At 40.7% G+C, this 22,262-nt stretch overlaps 1 protein-coding gene across 1 annotated transcript in view; it reads right to left on the reverse strand.

Annotated features, from left to right (window-relative positions):
* TMC1 (transmembrane channel like 1) overlaps nucleotides 1-22,262 on the reverse strand; it is a 384,878-nt gene that overhangs the window by 152,619 nt on the left and 209,997 nt on the right. The window contains exons 3-5 of the mRNA XM_059411859.1: nucleotides 20,989-21,066; nucleotides 10,251-10,619; nucleotides 3,880-4,207 (exon numbers count right to left, since the gene is read on the reverse strand). The gene's annotated coding sequence lies outside the window, so the exon portion shown is untranslated. The remainder of the gene's footprint in view (nucleotides 1-3,879; nucleotides 4,208-10,250; nucleotides 10,620-20,988; nucleotides 21,067-22,262) is intronic.

A 22,262-nucleotide genomic window follows, 5' to 3' on the forward strand; every position in this document is an offset into this window, starting at 1 on the left:
GTAAATAAAAATCTTTAAAAAAAATTATAAATTACTTCAGGGCTGTTTTCCAAAAACAACCTGCAGAGAAAGTCTCTGGGAAAATGTCAGCTATTTTATATATATTAATGTGGTTTCTGAAGATAGATAGATACGGATATATAGGTAGAGTTATGGTATTACTACATTCCCTGATAGAAAAGCTGTAGGGGCACCTGGGTGGCTCAGTGGGTTAAGGCCTCTGCCTTCGGCTCAGGTCATGATCCCGGAGTCTTGGGATCGAGCCCCACATCCGGCTGTCTGCTCCGCGGAGAGCCTGCTTCCTCCTCTCTCTCTGCCTGCCTCTCTGCCTACTTGTGATCTCTGTCTGTCACATAAATAAATAAATAAAAAGAAAAGCTGTAAAATTTTTGTTCCCTTTCTCAAAGGATTTTTCTAAGAGAGGCTTCTATAGCTGTGAGTATTTTGCTGTTCTTAGAGCCAGGGGATTAGGAGTTGTGTGCAAATTTCTTATATTTATTAATTACACGGGCCATGTTTAAAATTAGGAAGCCTACTCTCTTAAACTTACAGTTAGCACCTTCTGAAATGTCTTTCCATACATTATGGAAATTCATAGCCTACAAACTGCAAACAAACCCATCAAATATTGAAATATTAGAATAAATTTCATTAAAATATCACCAGCCATTATTTCCCAGGAATGAAACACAGCAACATAATACTCTATATTCCCTGATTATAAAAATGAATGCATATTTATGTTAAAAAAATAAAAATGAGAAAGAAAAGTACACGGATGAAAGTAAGAATTTCATGCAGAGGAGGATTATGAATTACTCCTTAATTTCTTTATGCTCTCCAGTAATTTAACAACTATTATAGTAAATAGGTATCAATTTTCCAATCAAGATGAACAATGACTGTGCGTGAAAATAAAATGCTACTTATTCGTTGAGAGTAAGAAAGAATGAGGAGATACGACTATTTTTTTTCTTTTTTTAAAAATTATTTATTTGACAAGAGCGACCACAAATAGGCAGAGTGGCAGCTGATGTAGGGCTTGATCCAGGACCCTGAGATCATGACCTGAGCTGAAGGCAAAGGCTTAATCCACTGAGCCACTCAGGCACCCAGCAATGTGTCTTCTATAAATAAACCCTTGAGCATTCTTAGAAAACTCAGGTTTTGGTCCTAAATCGGACATGTGGTAGCGCTGTGACCTTAACCTAGTATCCCTCGCCCTCTCTGTCAGGTAAGGCGAAGGGACACTTTCTGCCAGTTCATTCTCTCTGCTCATTTATTGCTGTCATTCACCCTCCATCCAATACCACCGAGAACCCATCTATACCAGGCTCAGTTTCAGCAGGATAGTGAACACACAAGCTGTATTCTTATTACATTTTTCCGGCTCCTCTGTGCAGATCGGTTATGAAGGGGTATGATGCGGTGGGATAGCAGGCAGGGGCTCCTACAGCGTACTTAGTGTTGATGATGGCCTTGGACTAGAGCAAGGGCAGTGGACACTGAGGGAGGCAGACAACTTCAAGACATGTTTGGAATGAGAACAGTCTTGAGACTGGCCAATGAAACAGAAGAATTGTAGAAAAGAATAAGGAAAAGAAGGATTTAAAAATAATTCCCAGGCTCTTGGGCTTCAGTTACTCACGGAGTGAAAGCAACCACTGTAGCATATGGGGAATGATCGACAATTAATGTGTGCAAGTAAGTAAGATCTTTTTAGATAGAAAATCAGGATTATAGGACAGAGAGGGAATGGAATAGTATAGGAAGGTAATGGGGGAGGAGAGAAGGCATATTTTCATCAGGATACCAGGAAAGGGCTTTCTAAGAAGTTACATTTAAGCTGAGTCCTAAATGAAGTCTCTAGAACGGGGACATGATCATTACCTACACTACCTCAAACCTAAACTCTGAAAATGATAGAAATTCAAAAGATTTCCTTCAGATTCCATACCAAAATGTACTCGATGGCTATTCCTACTCTAGGCTATATTGATTTTTTTTTTAAATTCAGGGGTTCCTTATTACTGTAATACCCACTCCTGTATGATTTTCCAGTTATGAAAATATCTATGCAGTATCTTCTACACCCAAGAACAAGGCCTGGACTACTTAGAATAAAAGGGATTTTGTTAATGACTTTCTAGGATTCTTTAGTAAACTTATTTGTCCACTTGCTTTTCAGAATCATTTTCAAGCTATGTATCTGACACTGTTGGATCTTGGGTAGAAAACAGACTATGGGGGCACCTGGGTGGCTCAGTGGGTTAAAGCCTCTGCCTTCAGCTGGGTCATGATCTCAGGGTCCTGGGATCAAGCCCCGAATCGGGCTCTCTGCTCAGCAGGGAGCCTGCTTCCCTCTCTCTCTCTGCCTGCCTCTCTGCCTACCTGTGATCGCTGTCTGTCAAATAAATAAATAAAACCTTAAAAAAGAGAAAGAAATAAAAAGAAAATAGACTATGTTTAAAAGCCATGAGACTGACCTGGTGCTCTTTGGAAAATAAGTCTTCTAATATTGTCATCATTTAGTCTTCTATACTGATGCTAGAATGATTCACAGTTGAATGGTTATGACTTACTATAGAGAGGTTAGTTTTAAGAAGGGAAGAGCTCGGGCGCCTGGGTGGCTCAGTGGGTTATGCCACTGCCTTCAGCTCAGGTCATGATCTCAGGGTCCTGGGATCAAGTCCCGCATTGGGCTCTCTGCTCAGCAGGGAGCCTGCTTCCCTCTCTCTCTCTCTCTGCCTGCCTCTCCATCTACTTGTGATTTCTCTCTGTCAAATAAATAAATAAAATCTTTAAAAAAAAAAAAAAAAAAAAAGAAGGGAAGAGCTCAGAGGAATAGGGGAATAGGGTGTTCTAACTATGAAGCTGTTAGGAGCTGCTATACTTCCAGAACAGGGGATGGAGGCAGATACAACCATGGGGTGGGGTGGGGGGTGGGGGGGATTCGTACTTCTTGGAGTACCGGTGTGAAGAATGGATTGACTGAAGAATGGATTGACAAGGCAAGTCTTGAGTAAGTGAAAAGGGTCTAGCACTCGGAAAAAAAAAAGGGGGAGGTTGTCTCTGGTGCAGCTAGGTGGCTCAGTTGGTTAAGTGTCTGCCTTTAGCTCAGGTCATGATCCCAGGGTCCTGGAATCAAGCCCCACATTGGGCTCCCTGCTCAGTGGGGAGTCTGCTTCTCTCTCTGACTGCTGCTCCCCTGCTTGTGCTCTCTCTCTCAAATAAATAAATAAAATCTTAAAGAAAAAAAAGAAGAAGAAAAGGGATCTCTATCTCAGACATCCCCACACCAGGCAATTAAAATAGGGTTTTGAAAGAGAAAATAACAGGAATTTGAAAAACTATGTCTTGGTGAAATCTCTAAACTTCAGAAAGTAGACAACCCGGCTGATGCTGGTAAGCAGCAAATGTCTGACCTAAGAGATTCTGCTCGGAGGACTGCTGATATTTGTGTCTATTTTTCCCATAATTTTTCTCATTCGTTGATTAAACCAAAAATTCTACAGAAGTTCTAGGCTTCCCCTCTAAGGGTAGGTTTCTCAGTCATGGCCCTATTGATACACTGGACCAAATAATTCTTTCTGTGGGTGGTTTGGCCTCTGATCTGTGGGATATTTAGCCACATCCCTGGTCTCTGCACACCAGATGCCATCTACAGCAGCCCCCTCGTTGCGACAACCAAAATTGTCTCCAGACTTCAATGAATGTCCCCTAGGAGACAAAATCATGCCTGGCTGAGAAACACGGCCCAAAGGGAATGCGTTCCTATATGCCATAGAATCAAAGAGCCACACGTTGCTGGATTCTTTATGAGTGACAGAATTAAAAGCACAGGGAAGATCTGGGGCAGAAAGACACAAGAGCACCAACCCGCAAACCTCATGTCTTCTCGTCTTGGCTCGTTCTGTCTTAGCGGCTTTGTGCTCCTGTTTCACAACACTTGTGTTTTCTTGCTTCCCGCTCTTATTGTGTAGGCTTCATTGAGGTCTTTTGCAATTATTCCTTCCTGACAAGCAGACTGGTATTCAGATTTGATGTCTTGAAATAGGCAGGGTATGTGGAAGGTGGACTTTCCAAGTCACTGGACTGCCATCTCTGCTTCCCCGAACTCCTTTCTTCCCAAAGACGTGCATTCTGGAAGGAACAGCAGCGGAAGAAGGTTGCATTCGATGTGAGACGAGCTGTGAGGCACTGTATCCTGAGAGGGGTCATTCACAAAATAAAGAGTCATGCCTTTTAGTAGGTCCTATGGCATGTAGCCACTTGTAGATGGTAGATTATAATTTTTCATGAATTCTCTTGCTAGAAAGTCTAAGAGGCAAGTGGCTAGGGAGAGAAGATCTCACTCAAGTCCAGCAGAGCTATGCCAAGAGAAAGTTTGCCAATACTGGGAATTTTTTTAAAAAATCATCATTCACTTGCTACCCAGCCACAGCTATAGATAGGAGTTTACCAGACACCAGGAAACATAAAATAAAATGGGACTCTATCATATATTGCTTACTGTTCATCAACAAAAAATATATAGTAATACTTCTTTCATAAAAGTTACAAAAATTCAGTAAAGGAAACGTGGAAAATGCATGAACAGTACAAAGAAAAAAATTATCTCTAGTACTACTATCCAAACCCAAATACCACCACTGATGTTCTGTGGATTTCTTTCCAGTTTCTTTTTTTAATGTATACATTTAGAGAGTATAGAGGAGTGAGGGGGGAATATATATATACATATGCATGTATATATATTTCAGTACCCCACTTTTTAAGCTAGAATTGTATGAAATGCATTTTAAATGTTATTCATAAACATAATTTTTAATGGTACATTAAGTTGCATCAAAATGATGTACCATGGCTACTTAGGCTGATTCTAATGATGTACCATTAAAAAGACTTGCAATAAATATTTATAATAACTTTGTTATTATAGAGTTCCAAAACTAATGTTATTGAATTAAAGAGTATAAACATTTGAAACATCTTAATACGTGTTTGTATACAAAAATGTGAATCAATTTATAGACCAGTCAGCAAAACACAAATATGCCTATTGCATTTTGTCCTTACCAATATCAGATACTTTCATTAGCTTTATTCTTTCTTTGAGTTAATTTTGTTCTTTACATTTATAATCAGTAACCCTATTTTCCCCCAAATATTTGTGTACTAACTGCATTTCCTCTTTCGAAAAATACCGTGACTATTACAGTGTGTTGTCAAAAGAGAGAAATCAAAAGCAGAAGGAAAATACCTATCTTATCAAGACAATTTTGAAAGTCTCTGGTCGTGATACGAAGTAGAATTTCTGATGTCACCATTCTCAAGACCTCATATTCTCATTTCTCATCACCCTGTCACCTGTAACTACAATTTTGCAGTCAAAGCAAAAAAACCTGTGGTTTCTCCTATAAGCTATAAGCCCTCAAGCCCTTGACTTTGTACATGCTGTTCCCTTGTCTGGAATGCCCTTTAATGTACCCCAAAAGCACATACCACACATGCGCACAGAGCCTGTGGTCTTTCTCAGGCCCCAGAAGTCGCTTGCTGTTACCTTTCTCCTAGCCTCTGACATTCCACATCGTAATCACTAATATTCTTTTCAGACTTTCCCTCCTGCCCACGGTTTCCGCAAGGGCAGGAACACCCCCTCTTTAATTTCTAGATTCCACATCATTTACCGTCGTGCCTAAGAGAAAGTAGAAGCTCAGTAACTGCTTCCTTCAATGGGGACATTGCTGAATAATAAATGTCGTGGCCTTCTTAGTTGTCCAATTCTGCCATCCACAGTAATTGTCGGGATTTTGAGAGAGAGACTGAGTGGAAAGAATACAAGCATCAGGGACCGCGGAACCAGGGTTCAAACTTTTAGTTCAACCACTAGCCAGTTCACCATCCTTAGAATAATTACCTAGTATCTCTGAAACTCCATTGGAACAAAGAGTGATCATAATATGTACCTTATAGGATTATTTGAATATGAGGTACTGAATATATGTAAAGAATCTGGCATATAGTAGTGGCTAAATGTAGACCTCTTTCTAGTTATTATTCTGTATTTCCATTATATACATATTTCCATTCCATATATATTTCCTTTGCAATAAATATTACTGAATTCAAAGGATCTGATACCTATGTATGTATTTTTCTTTGAAGCATGAAGACCAAGACCCAAGGTCAGTGGCACTGACCATATTCTTGCTCTTAGGGAAATCTTAGAAAAGAATTAGTTCTCATTACAGTTGTGGAAAGTAGGCCTATATTTTCCAAAGGCAAGAGAAATCAAGTTCTCTGTAAAATAACACATGATCTTATCATCAACTGCTTAATTTTTTTCTGTTTGCCCCATTAATATTGCTGAAGGTTGGTGGGGACCTCAAATTACTATAAATAAAGGCTTGCTGTCCCTGATGGCAGAAGAAAGGAACTTTTGGAACATGCTCTACTTTTCATTTCTAAAAATATATCCACTTGGGCTACACTAGAGAAGCATGTGAAATATTCCCAGTTAAAAATCAGATTTATACTGGTGGTATGTACAGCAGAAGCGTGTGCAGAAACACACACACACACGCACACGCACATCCCAGAAACCCTCTGAAGCTCAGTTTCTTTTATTTATCAAACAGCCATGATTCATGCCTGCTGTGTGCCTTCCTTAGGGCTAAAAGACATTTTCATCCATCTGCCAACCAGATGAACCCAGAGAAAAAGTCACAAAGACCGCCTAAGTGAGGATAACACAAGTACTTGTGCAGAATGAATTTGCCAAGATCTTCTTCCCCTACCCTTAACCCAACCCCCATCACAAGCTGGTTTTATGTCCCACATGCCACGGTTTCCCTTCTGATGACAGCTCAGACCCTCTCCCCAGCCCTGTGTGTTTTCAGCTTCATACCACACATGATTCAATGTAAATTATGAAGCCCCTAGTACAGTACATGGTGTAAACACGGGCTCCATACACAGCGCTTTCTTTCTACCTTTTCAAATCCTTCTGAGCATTCAGGAGGTCATCCTCCACACCCCAGAATTCCTTCCACAGAGAGTCAAAGTTATTGCCGCAGGCCTTCTCAGATGCTGAGAAATGGCCAGGAATTTTCCATTTTAGAGGTTTCTGGCATTCCAACATAAGAAGAAATGCCAAAAATGGCTTTCAAAAATAACAGTAGATTTTGCCTCTAACAAAGGAATGTTTTTAAGTACTACAGTGTACTCTATGGTGATATTTACAAGGTTATAAAATGCTCCAGCAAGTGTAGCTGAGGAATGCAACAGGAGTTTCAAATGTACCCTACATGTCATCCTCCAAATCTGCTTATTGTGTACTGTCCACGTGTAGAGCCTCACTTGAAAGTGACATCTGACGTATAAATTTCAAATCCTTTGAACTGTAAACTCTTCATTTGAAGTCCTGACTCCCGGGCACCTGGATGGCTCAGTCAGTTAAGCATCTGCCTTCAGTTCAGGTCATGATCTCAGGGTCCTGGGATGGAGTCCCTGTGCCGGGCTCCCTGCTCAGTGAGGAGTCTGCTTCTTCCTCTCCCTCCGCTCCTCCCCTGCTCATTCTCTCTGTCTCAAATAAATAAATAAAATCTAAAAAATAAAATAAAATAAATAAAGTCTTCATCATAGTGCTTGTGCCCACACATCTGTGAAAAGAAAGCCATGAGGAAATAACAAAAAAGATGGGGTAAGATTTCCCCTTAAAAGAGGTGAAAAAGAGGCTCAGGGGAGCCACATGAGGCCACTATAGCAACATCAACTTACAGGTTGAACTGGGAAGAATTTCTCTCCACAACTCTGGCAACTCATTCACTGTCACCAAAGGGGGCCTTGACCCCCCACTTGGATAAGCAAGGTCCCAATCCAGACATGCAGCAACACACAGAATAATATATTTGTAACTGGAAACTACAGGTTAAAGTGTAACACTAAATATACGTAAAGATATAATCTATCCATGCTCTTGTGAAATTGTAGGGTTCAAGACATAACTCTACAATGTGGATTCTGCCGGCATCACTCCTGGCCCCACCACTCCCTGACCCCGACCTCCTGGAACCTACTTTTGCTACCAAGGTAAACCCATTGTTGCTAAACTCAAAGACTCTTTTCATCCTTGTCTTATTTGATCTCTAGCCACAGCACTTGATTCTGTGGCAAACACCCTTCTTTCTGGAACCACTCAGTCTTGACTTCCTTGACGTCATCTCTCTTGGATGTCATCTTTATCACCTGATCTACTCCTTCTTGGTCTCCTGCAAATGCTTCTTTTTTTTTTTGACCCCCTCACTGTTATTACTAATGGTGCTATCATTAGGCCTTTTTTTTCCCTTCTCAATGTACATTATTTCCCCAGTGACCTCATCAGTTCCAATGACTTCAAGTGCTTTTTCCTTGCTAAAGGACTTCCTAACCTATACCACCAGGCCAAATCTCTCTCCTGAGCTCCAGGCCTATAGAGCTGTTTACAGGACAACTCTATCAGTTATTTATTGCTATACAAATCTCCTCAAAATAGTGGTACAAATTCCTGACAGTGTTCTACTCCTGAATCTGGAGGTCAACTGGGCTCAGCTAGCCAGTTCTCAATGCTCTGAGGTCTCAGCAGTTGTGGCCAGACAAGGCTGGGGCTGAGATCATCTCAAAGTCTTCTTCATTCACATGTCTATCACCCAGGTTGGAAGATCTGAATAGCTGAAGTCTTAAATTCTGGACCATTTCTCTCTACATGTACGTACGTGATCAGTCCATGTGGAGACTCGTCTACATGGCCAAGCTTCCAACCTGACAGTTGAGAGCTCTGAAAAAGAACTCGTGTTTGGAAGCGACGTCCTCATGTTCAGAACTGATCTGACGTCCACAGCCAGGCTACGTTATTCTCCGGCTGGACGTAAACAATCTCATAGAATACTGACCTCAGACAAGGTTACTCTGAGACCACAAGATAAAATAAGACCTCTTCATAAAGTTGTTTAAGCACAGGTAAAATGCCACTATAACATCTATAAAATATCTGACCATAGAATTAACCCCACTTTCTGAAAACATCCAGTCTGGACCGAATCTATGGCTTTTTTTTTTTTTTTTTTTAAAGATTTTATTTGACAGAGAGAGAGCGCGCGCGCACACAAGCAGAGAAATAGGGAGACGCAAACTGCCTGCTAAAAGGGAGCCCTGATTAACCGGGGTAACCAGGGGCTTGATCCCTGGACATCCTGAGCCAAAGGCAGACACTTAACTGAGCCACCCAGGATCTCCCAAATCTATGCTTCCTTAAACCTTCCTCCAATCACCCAACCAAATCCCAAATTCTATAATGGGTCCTTTCTAACACCTTCTTCCTGAAACACCTCACAGTTCCCATGACGTTCATTCTTCCTTGCTACACGTAATAAATGTAACCTGTTTAACTACAAAGGTGTTCCTGATGAACTTGAACTGAAGAGCACTGGCAGGTCCCAGAACAAGCATTTCCCAAGAAACCAGCAAGGCCTTTTCTAAACTAGCCTTGTGTATTACATAGCATCCTTTGTGCACATGCCAAGGAAAAAAGATGTGATGACCAGAGAATAGGAAGTCTAGAAAAGAGGTATGTGGATGAAGCTATGGGAATGAAAAAAAAGCCGAAGTCACATTAATGTCCACGGAAGAGCATACACCACTGAGGAGACCCTCCATAACCATGTGCATAGGATGACTGACACTATGACTCTTAGCTAGCCCCCTCTGCAGACATCCCAGGGCCTATGCCAAAAGCCCACGCACGGTGGTCATAGTGCTGCAATTGAGGCCACCCGCGCTGAACGCGCTCCCATGGCTGGGTTCCCAACCTGTCAGCAAGAGGTCTGATGCCAAGCCCTTGACATAGCACCATTCTTCAGGGAAAACTCACCAGGCCACCCAATAGAATATTAATTATATCAGAACCCAACTCTCTTGACAGCAGCTAGCAATTTGTCCTTACCCAAATCAACACGTACACTGGATACCGATTTGCCTTCTCTTCCTTCCAGTGCGTCTACCAACACCACCACCCAAGGGTACTGAGTGCTACAGAATTATCTGATGCATCCATATGGCATCCCTTAAAAATATAAATAAATAAACTTCTCATATCACTACCTGGCACGCATGAAAACTAATGTAACATTGCATGTCAACAACACTCGCATAAAAAAGAAAAATTTTTAAAAATATGGTGTCCCTTGCAATATCGCCCAAAACCAACTTACCTTGTGACGGCAAAGGAAGTGTAGTAATGCGTTCATTATCATGAAAGCCCAGGCTGGAGCTTGGCTGTAAAGGCAATTCATCGTTGCGGCTGAGTGGGGTTGAGTAGAAGCTGGTCCCGCCTTCCGCTGTGCCTCGAGCCCAAGGTGCTCTACAGAAATGGCCAAGGATTGCCGGTGGGCACAGAAGGATGAAAAACGCTCGGAAGAAGTCTCTGATCGGGAGAAATGGCCCGAGGGTGCAGCTCAAGTTCTTCCTTAATACTGCTACTGGGCTCTCACAGCCTCTGCCTGGAGAATGAAACCTAAAAGTGTCTTCCAGCAACTACTTCTTACAGCGCCCTCTATTGATGAAACCGTCTATCCAGCTGGCTGGCCAAAAAAAAAAAAAAAAAATTCCCGATTAGACTTCGCTCCATTAACACAAAGCAAGACAAAGGATGAATTTTCAGCTCAGAGACAATACTCTGCTAACCGGCACCTTGCAAGTTCTAACTAAAACTAAAACTATTATTGTAACTACATTATTGTTCTAGCTGAAACTATTATTAGCATTCGCATAATTTTCTTGTGGTTATCTTGTGATTATGTTCCTTAGGATAAATTCCAGGAAGCAGAATTACTGAGTCCAGAGATTCAAACTTTTAAAATCTTTGGGTATAGAATAATAAAGCTTCTTTATCATGCTGTGCAAATTTATGTTCAGTCCAGTAGAATATGAATATATAAAGAATAAGCACAGTCTGGGCACTTGTAGGAGTGTGATCTTCTGGAACAAATGCTTGACAGTGAGTGAGCTAACGTAGCTTGGCCAGCTACTCTTCTCTACTCATGTTCTTCGGAGTCTCACTAAGGTAATTTCCATTTGTTTGTTTATTCAAATGGCTATCAAAGCAGAGGTAAACCTAAAATTCTAATAGGGGGAAATGTTTTTTAAATGAAACATGAAAATATCAAGTAATAAGTATCAAGTAATATATTAATATCAAGTAATATAATACAATATACAAGTAATACTGATTCTTGAAAGAAATGTGATTCAAGAAAGCCAAAAAGCCATGTCTGCTTTTTGGAATTGAAATTGGGAAATATACAAGATGTCCCCTCACTGATGGCAAGGTTCTCCTCTGACACAGTAACCCGCAGGGTTGCTGAGAAGATCAGTAAGTAAATAAGCACGCAGGAGGAGACAATAAACAAGAGTTTTATTTCCTGAGAGCATTGCTGTTCGATTGCTAAAAATCCAATCATATATATTTTTCATTTTGCCAAAGCTGTTTTCATTAAGGATGGAAAACACTTCTCGTGCCCAAGCTAAAAGTGTGTTACAATAAAATGTTAAGCCCCAACTACTATTAGTTACAGATTTGATGGTATTTCTTTCCAGCTTCTTAACTAATACCATTTGTCTTCTTTAACTGCTTTCGCTGAAATAAACTCTCAATGCAGTGAGCAGAAGTGGAAGGCAATCAAACATTACATGATCTTTGATTTGTCTTTGTTTCCAATATACTTACTTTGCGTTAGCATTCGGGCAGTTACCCTGTCCAAGTTGTAATAAACCATTTGCGCTGTCTTCATCCTAAGACTCCTTGAAGCAAGGGTCCATTTTAGTAAACTCTATCTAGCATTGCACTCTGCATGCATAAGCTCCTAAAAAATCAGATGTTTCAGGGGCACTTGGGTGGCTGGGTCAGTTAAGCATCTGCCTTCAGCTCAGGTCATGATCTCAGGGTCCTGGGGTGGAGCCCGTGTCCCACCTCAGGCTCTCTGCTCAGTGGGGAGTTTGTTTCTCCCTCTGCGCTGCCCCCCTCCCCACCTTGTGCTCTCTTTCTGTCTCTCTAAAATAAATAAATCTTTTTTAAATTTTTAAAAAATAAATAAATTAAAAATCAGGTGTTGCAGACACAAATGTTTTCATTTTTCAGGCAGGTATCATAAACTATTGAAGCAGGAATAATATGAAATAATAGGGATCCATGGGGGGCACACCTAAAGGAATTTATATAAAATGAAATGAAATAGAACAGAATAAAATAAAACAAAACATACTCAGGGAAAAAAACTATAAGCTACATTAGACTATCAGACAGCCTGCTTATGACATCTGTATAAATCTTGCGTGAACTTAATTAGAAGCTGAAGTAGTGCTAAGAAAACTAAAACTCGATGAATCAAAGAAAATCAATGAATCAAAGAAAATCAGGACTCAGGTCTGAGCCAGAAATCCCACTGCTTCCAGCCTGGTCTCTCTAACCCCTAGTTCCCCCTCCATCTCCCTCCCACAGCCATGAGGCCATCACCTCCCAGCCCTCTTCATATCATTCTCCCTAGTGCAATGCATTTGAGGCCTTGATTTTTTTTTCTTATGGTAAAACTCACATAACATAAAATACCCCATTTTCACACTTTAAAGTGTAAAATCCAGCGGTAAGTTGCATATTCATAGTGTTTTCAACCATAACCACCATCTACTTCCAGAGCATTTTCATCACCCCGAAAGGAGACCCTACTCATTAAGCAGTCCTGCCCCACACTCCTTTTCCCAGACCCTGGCAATGACTGTTGGCTTTTTGTGAGATCTTTATTTTTGCTTTCTGTTGCATGCTCAGCTCAGCCCACATCGAAAGAAAATCAGAGCAGAACTCAGGTCTGATAAGATGAGAAAACAGACACAGGGGGCAGAATAAAACTCTCTGAATGCAAAGTTAGGGAAGCTTCATTAGATAATTTCCCCACTCAGGTTTCTTTCCTGTTCCCCATTGGGTGTTTCTCTTCTCTGTGCCCTAAATTGTGATCGATTATATTCTGTTGCCCCGCAAATACTTTCGGTTTATGTTTTGAGTCAGCTGAAAATGAATTTAAAATGCCTGGTATAAACACTCACGCATTCCATCCTATGCCAAAGGACTTGCCTTGGCTGACTCAGGACTGTTGATTGATGGTGTCAGTCTCCTTGGAAATCACTTGGAGACTTTTGAGAAGATCCCCCTGCAAGGCTGAATTTCTCTGAAATGCTGAATTGCTGGCTAGTTACACCAATGCATTGAAAATACCTCTTGAGGTGCAAGACAACCACTATAAATCTACATGAACCAGACCTTGAGTATCTTGGAGGTCAATCTTCAGTCACTTACTCGTCAGGCCATGGAACATTCACTTGTTCCAAATCTGGCCATTTTTCTCTAGCTCTGGGAGATAAGCAAAAAGATGTGTGCACACAAATATGAATATAGGTTAACTTCAAAGTAATACAGATGTAATTTAAAAACTAGAACCAAATATTTTTTTTTTTTAAAGATTTTATTTATTTATTTGACAGAGAGAAATTACAAGTACACTGAGCGGCAGGCAGAGAGAGAGAGAGAAGGAAGCAGGCTCCCCGCTGAGCAGAGAGCCCGATGCGGGACTCGATCCCAGGACCCTGAGATCATGACCTGAGCCGAAGGCAGCGGCCCAACCCACTGAGCCACCCAGGCGCCCTAGAACCAAATATTCTACTTTTGATTTTTTTCTTTGTTTTGCTTGGTAAAGATGGTCTTCTTGGGCAAGTCACCTCAATTTTGGGGGGGTCTCCTTTGCTCATCTTTAAATTTAAAATAGTTGGGGCACCTGGGTGACATCTACCCTGGATAGATGTTTTAAACACCTACCTTTAGCCCAGGGTCCTGTGATAGAGCCCCATGTTGGGCTCCCTGCTCTGCAGGAAGCCTGTTTCTCCCTCTCCCACTCCTCCTACTTGTGTTCCCTCTCTAGCTGTGTCTCTCTCTGTCAAATAAATAAAATCTTTTAAAAAATTAAATTAAATTAAATTTAAATTTAAAATGTTTACCTAGATCAGTAGTTTCTTACTCCAGGTATCAAAATTTGAACACAGGTATTATCTCTACTCTGAAAAATAATATATCTTTCCATTCATATGCTATTGTTTTTAAAAATTTTTGAATTTTTTTCCCATGCTCATGGATTAGAAGAATAAACATTGTTAAAATGTCTCTACTGTGTAGAGCAATCTACACTTTCAATGCAATTCCGATCAAAATTCCATCTGCCTTTTTCAAAGAGCTGGAACAAACAATCCTAAAATTTGTATGGAACCGGAAGAGACCCTGAATTGCTAAGGAAATGTTGAAAAAGAAAAACAAAACTGGGGGCATCGTGCTGCCTCATTTCAACCTTTACTACAAAGCTGTGATCCCCAAGACAGCATGGTACTGGCATAAAAACAGACACACAGACCAGTAGAACAGAGTAGAGAGCCCAGACATGGACCCTCAGCTCTATGGTCAAATAATCTTCCACAAAGCAGGAAAAAACATACAGTAGAAAAAAGACAGTCTCTTCAATAAATGGTGCTGGGAAAATTGGACAGCTATATGTAGAAGAATGAAACTCGACCATTCTCTTACACCATACACAAAGATAAACTTGAAATGGATAAAGGACCTCAGCATGAGGCAGGAATTCATCAGAATCCTAGAGGAGAACCCAGGCAGTAACCTCTTCGACATCGGCCACAGCAACTTCTTTCAAGGTATAGTGAAAATGAACTTTGGGGACTTCATCGAGATCAAAAGCTTCTGCACAGCAAAGAAAACAGTCAACAAAACAAAGAGGCAACCCATGGAATGGGAGAAGATATTCGCAAATGACACTACAGACACAGGGTTGATATCCAAGATCTATAAAGAACTCCTCAAACTCAACACACACAAAACAGATAATCACATCAAAAAATGGGCAGAAGACATGAACAGACACTTCTCCAAAGAAGACATACAAACGACTAACAGACACATGAAAAAACATTCATCATCATTAGCCATCAATGAGATTTAAATCAAAACCATATGGAGATACCATCTTACACCAGTTAGAATGGCCAAAATTAACAAGACAGTAAACAACATGTATTGGAGAGGATGTGGAGAAAGGGGAACCCTCTTACACTGTTGATGGGAATGCAAGTTGGTGCAGCCGCTTTGAAAAACAGTGTGGAGATTCCTCCAAAAATTAAAAATTGAGCTACCTTATGACCCTGCAATTGCACTACTGGGTATTTACCCCAAAGATACAGATGTAGTGAAAAGAAGGGCCATCTGTACCCCAATGTTCATAGCAGCAATGGCCACAGTCAACAATGGTTCTTTGTGGAAAGAACCAAGGTGCCCTTCAACAGACAAATGGATAAAGAAGGTATGGTCCATATACACTATGGAGTATTATGCCTCCATCAGAAAGGATGAATACCCAACTTTTGAGGCAACATGGACGGGACTGGAAGAGATTATGCTGAGTGAAATAAGTCAAGCCGAGAGAGTCAATTATCATATGGTTTCGCTTATTTGTGGAGCATAAGGAATAACACAGAGGACATGGGGATATGGGGAGAAGTGAGATGGGGGAAATTGGAGGGGGAGATGAACCATGAGAGACTGTGGACTCTGAAAAACAATCTGAGGGTTTTAGAGGGGCAGGGGGTAGGAGGTTGTGTGAGCCTGGTGGTGGGTATTAAGGAGGGCATGTATTGCATGGAGCACTGGGTGTCGTGCATAAACAATGAATTCTGGAAAAGAAATTTTAAAAATAGATAGAAATTTTTAAAAAGTTTGTTACATTATTTTTTTTATATTTAGGAAATACAAAATTATTCATGCTAACTATAGAAAATTGGAAAACAAAGAGAAGATAAATAAAATCACTTATAATCCTGCCACACAGATACAGTGATTTCACTGTGTGTTCATCCACCTTTCTTTCTCTCCATATTTATACATATATTATTTTGGCCAAACTGAAATATACTATAGGCATGATATTTTATAACCTGTATTTTTACTTAATCATGTATCTTAAACATTTTCTAAATCATGAATTATTTTTCTACAACAAGGTTTAAAGGACATTCTCATGTGAGTACATATTATTTTCTAAGATTTAGATGGTTTCTAGTATTTTTAACAATGCTGCTATGAACATCTATGATGTGATTACATTCACATTACTGTGAATTAAGAACAGTTATTTTGGGGTCCCTGGGTAGTTCAGCTGGTTGAGCCTCTGACTCTTGGTTTCAGTTCAGGTCATGATCTAATGGGTTGTGAGACTGAGCCCCTCAGGGGGCTCCACACTCAGTGGGGGGTCTGCTTGAAAGATTTTCTCTCTCTTCCCCTCCCTCCCCTAGCTCTCTCATGCTATCTCTCTCTAAAATAAATTTATTTTCTTTTATTCATTTGTTTGTCTTAGAGAGAGAGAGAGAGCACAAGCAGGAGGAGCGGCAGGCAGAGGGAGAAGCAGGCTCACTGCTGAGCAAGTAGCCCGATGCAGAACTCGACCCTGGACCCCTGAGATCATGACTTGAGCCGAAGCAAACGCTTAACTGAATGAGCTACCCAGGTGCCCTAGCATTATGAATTTATGGTGATGGTTTCAAATCCCAACCTATGATAATAGAGTTTTTACTAATTTCTTTAATTTTACATTTTTATGTTTTTCTTTACTCATACTGGACAAGCAAGCATTTTTCATGCCCAGAAAAAAAAAGTAAGAATAGTTCTTGAAAAAAAAACACCCTCTATTTCTCTAATTTCATGCTTAATCTTGTATATAATGTTGTTTAAATATGTAATACAAAATGAGACATAAGCTACTTATGACTGCAGTACTTATATAAAAAAACTAGAAAACTTGACAAACTCAAAGTAAACAGGCTTACAATGCTAAGAACGCTGAATTCAACAACACTAATTTAACTTGACAGATAATAATAATGACCTTCCTAAAGTGGCGCCATTCCCTTCATTGTGACCATTGTACTGATTTGGGAGGAAGGGGGACAGGTTCTTTGGACTCTGGTTCCCCCCACCCTCCTGTGCCCTTCTTATGGTTTGATTTCTCACCACTTAACACTATTCAACTGACTGAAAACCGCAGCAGACCAGCCTCAATCCATCACTTGGTCTCAATTACAAAGTAGGTTGATCTCTTTTCCCCTATGTTCTTATTCAACAATTACAGATACTTTGCTTAGTACTAACACAGCCCCATTGTATGTCCATACTCAGCTCTGAGGTTCAGTCTGATGATCCTAAACATTACATATAAACCCTGGGCATTATATATAAACAGAAATAGAAATAGAAACATAAACACGCACATACACGCACACACACACACATGCACACACACACATTTTCATTTTACCTGTCCTCAATGTTTCACACCTAATAAGCAGTGGAGCTGAGATTCAAACTCAGATCTCTCTGTTCCACTAGAACACCCAGACTAAAATAGGCGGTGGCTTTTCATAACTTGACGAAATGAAGGCAGAAGTGATCGACTGTGATGTGCTAGGAGGGGCCTGAGATCTGGATCTAGACAAGTGTAGAGAGCTCTACTCTGAGCTGGCCTTGTGAATTTGGACATGTTCCTGAACCTCTCTGGATTTCAGCTTCCTCATCTGTCATGTGAATGGGTTAGATCATGGCCCTTTACAGTTCCAAAATTCTGTTAATTGTCTATACCTGCCAAACATCCCTTTCACAAAGAGGAATGATTTATATGATAGTCTCCCTTTTTGCTGTGGAATTTCTATTTTCATCTAAACATCTAAACCAATGAAGTCAAAGAAGAACTGGGAAACTATTCCAAATTTGGAAAGTGTCTATTCCAAATAATTTAATACCAAAAGGATGACCATTTGATTGAAGGATATGATTTTTAAAAAGTCTATCACACTATCTTGGAATCCAGCTAAGAGTAGAAAAGACACTTTAGAAACCACTCAGAACAATCCTCATTTTACTGACACAAAACCAAAGAGCTTGTTTATACTATAGACAGATAATTTATTACTGGATTATTAATATCTAACTTACCATAATGCCCTCAAAATTACCTTCTCATATTCACTGCCAAAAGCATAGAGGAGGAAAGCAGTATAAAAAAAGTGGTTAAGTATAGGCTGTGAAATTAAATTGCCAGTGTGCAAACTCCAACAGCAACACTTCCTGTGTGATGTTGAGATAATGATGTAATGCCTTCATACCTCAGGGTTCTCCATCTGTAAAATGAGGGTGACAGTCACGGTACATACCCCTGGGCTGATCAGGAGAATTAAAATACTAAACCATGTAAACTGTTTAGTATATTGCCTGGCACATAGGAGATACCAATATCAGCCAGGATTTTAGATTAAATTGTGTATTAATACATTGGCTCAATTTGGTTGCATGAGAGCTTGTATTTCTTCCATTCATATTCAGGGTCAGAATTAGTCTAAACTGGTCTTACAGTTTGATCTTACGATCTTATAAGGATTGTCAGTCTACAAATTAGGCAATGATAAAAGTGCCCACCAGGAAAACAGGAGCTCTAAAATTAATTTTAAGAATAAAAAGATATATGGCTGCTTTCCACTGCAGGATGCTAAAGTCAAGGCGTTCCCTTGAAGAGTTTGCAAAAGTAACTCTGATATCACATATAAGTAACAGCTCATCCACTGTTCTCCAAATTTTTGTTCCCCATTAAGCAGACTATGATTTGATTTTTGCCAGTGTATGGACATGGCTTTGCCATCACCATATTGAAGGGACAATGATTAAATCCTTTAACACACTGTGCATGAATTTCAAAGGCCTTCATGACTGTTTATCTCATCTTTATGGACCTTTAAACCTAATAGCTTTGGTTGCAATAAAAAAGTGATTTCCAAAAGTTAAGCATCTCTTCAAGGCCACTGCCAGGCTGTTCCCCTGATCAAAATTATGATGTCACCCAGACACAGAACTCATGTGTCCTTGTCTTCAACTTGTCCACTAATTGACAATGTGGGGGAGGGGGGGGCAAAATCTGTGTTCTGTCATTAAACAAGGACATTAGCCAAAAGAAGTATCAGTTCAGTTCAAGGAATACAAGGGTTGCAATTCTGCTCTGGTTTAGTAGTTTGGGGATAATATATAGGTTCATTTAAAACTCACAGTACAATAAGTCATGTCAGATTTATCCCTCCCTCTGCTTTTGAAATGTTAAGGTGGTCAGTCTGAAACACAGAGGCCTGGATGATTATAATCGTAAGAACCAGCTCAGGGCCACATTCCCCTCCTATCCCTTTCCTAACCATTCATTTTCCCAACTGTCATTTTCCTTCCCTTTCCCTGTGAATAAAACAGCCCACCTCTCCGAACTCTTGAGACCTTCATTAATGGCCTCTCTCTGCACTAGCCCACCCGCTGACTTGCACACAAAGACAACACACCTTCTTTCTCAGGCTCCGCTGTTCTGCCTGACCGCCACCCACCTACAAACTTACACCACGTTCATAATTATTCCTTTGGACCAAATGTAACCCTTTCACCAGACGACCTTGCTCTTCACTAGCAAGCCAAGGAAATCCAAGACAAAGCTTCAGGATACATAGACAGATACAATTTTGCTCAGAGAGGCATAAACACTTTCACTACCTATCCAAAAGACACTTAGGAGCAAAAAGATTAAGTTCAGGTAGATTAATATGCCTAATGATTTGAGGGATGAAAAATTTGGTGAGGACACCATGACATTTCCTTTAAACGCAGTGTATCTGTTTTCTAAGAAGTACTGTAAAAGAACGTTGAAATTGGAGCCAGGGGAAAAAAAAAAAAAACAGCTATAGAATTAATTCTGTGATTCTTTTCATTGAGTTACATTTGACACGGTAAGCAAACTGACAATCTACTCAACCGCAAGACCAAATTTCTCAACCTCAGGAAGGCTGGTGTTTTAGGCAGAGTTAATTGTTTGTTGTGGGGAGTGGCCCTGTGTAGAAAACTTAGTGGTATCCCCTTCCTCCAGCTGTGATGATCAAAAATGTCTCCAGACATTGCCAAACATCCCCCAGGGGGCAAAATCTTCCCAGATTGAGAACCACTCTCCTAGACTGGACAAAAGACTGCTTGTTACAGATCTAGGATCCGTCAAACTGCAGCCGGTATAGGGCAAAAGGAAAACCCACTCCTGATCTTTGTAAATAAAGCTTTATTGAAACACAGTCATGCTCCTTTATTTATTTAACATCCCTGGGTGCTTTCTCTCTAAAACAGCAGAGTCTGGGAGTGGGGGACATTGTGTGATACTGTATGACCTGCACAACCAAAAATATTTACTATCTGGTTCTTTAGAGGAAGTTTGCCAACCTCTGTCCTAGCCTACTGGTTCCAAGCATCTTTTTAGTGATGACGACTTTTTATAATGAAATCTTATATAAAACTTGTGTCAGACAGGCTCCAGATGGAACATTCAACTCCGGTAATTTGAGGAAGTAAAGCATATGCAGAGTAAGTAACACAGGCAATTTCAAAGGTGTGGCACAGTACAGAGAAATCACAAAGGGCTAAGAGGCTGGGTGTTCTTACCACCTGGAGGCCGGAAGGGGAGAGAGTGAGACGTCTCTGCAGGAAGGGAACCAGAGGAATAAACATCTCCCTCCCATTTCCCCTCCCTCCCGTCCGACACGTGTGGCCCCTAGCAGCCAAATCAAACTGAAGCCAGAGTACAGGATAACTCACTGAAGTTATCTGACCTGACAGGTCAGTCTCCCAGGTCACAGATGGAGAGTGGCGCTGGGGGGGTGGGTTGGGGGGGACAAAAAATACCCAGCCTAGAGCCCTAATGACTGAAGCTGATCAAAGTCAAGTATCGATGATGATTTAGTAGAGGAAGATATTAAGATCAGCACAGCCTGGCGTGGCTCTGACATACTTACCAAGTTGAAACACGGATCACACTTGGAAAACCCTCTTCGGACTCCTCTGCTGGCCTTCTCACTTCATTTGCCTCCTCTCTGAAACAAAATCCCAGAGTCAGATATGTCAATGGTGTTTTTTCCTAACAAGCTGCAATCCTTAAACCCCTTGGCACCATTTAAACCTTCAAACGCAAGTACCAGACAGGCCCCTCCTATTCCTCCCAGCCCTCCACCTCCTCTGCTCAGTCCTCAAATTGCTGAACACTGATAGAAACATTTTTTTTTTAAGATTTTATTTATTTATTTGACAGAGAGAAATCACAAGTAGACAGAGAGGCAGGCAGAGAGAGAGAGAGGGAAGCAGGCTCCCTGCTGAGCAGAGAGCCCGATGCGGGACTCGATCCCAAGACCCTGAGATCATGACCTGAGCCGAAGGCAGCGGCTTAATCCACTGAGCCACCCAGGCGCCCAACCAAGCTCAGTATCTTAATCACCAAATCTGATAGGCTTTTCCCAATCTCATCAGTCTTAACCTCTCTGGAACAAACAGTCTTGCCCTCATCCTTTCGTTCCTGACTGACTTCGTTCGGCTTCCATAGCACCATATAGTCTAGGACATATTTTTTTTTAAGTCTAGGATTTTTTTTTTAAGATTTTATTTATTTATTTGACAGAGAGAGATCACAAGTAGGCAGAGAGGCAGACAGAGAGAGAGGGGGGAAGCAAGCTCTCCACTGAGCAGAGAGCCCAATGCGGGGCTCGACCCCAGGACGCTGAGATCATGACCTGAGCCGAAGACAGAGGCTTAACCCACTGAGCCACCCAGGTGCCCCTAGTCTAGGATTTTTAACTCATACCTTGACCACCTCTTCTTTTTTTTTTTTTCCATTTAAATTCAGTTAATTAACATATAGTGTATTATTGTTTCAGAGGTTGAGTTCAGTGATTCATCAGCTGCATACAACACCCAGTGCTCATTATATCACATGCCTGCCTTAATGCCTGTCACGCAGTTACCCCATCCCTCCAAACCCTTCCCTCTGGCAACCCTGTTTATTTCCTGTAGTTAAGAGTCTCTCACGGTTTGTCTGCCCCTCCGATTTCATCTTATTTTATTTTTCCTTTCCTTTCTCTATGTTCCTCTGTTTTGTTTCTTAAATTGTACATTTGAGTGAAATCATATGATAATTGTCTTTCTCTGATTGGGAAAACACCCTCTAGGTCTATCTATGTCATTGCAAATGGTAAGATTTTATTTTCCTGATGGCTGAGTAATATTCTATTGTATATAT

The sequence above is a fragment of the Mustela nigripes genome, chromosome 9 (genome assembly GCF_022355385.1).
Source record: "Mustela nigripes isolate SB6536 chromosome 9, MUSNIG.SB6536, whole genome shotgun sequence".
NCBI classification, from domain to species: Eukaryota; Metazoa; Chordata; class Mammalia; order Carnivora; family Mustelidae; genus Mustela; species Mustela nigripes.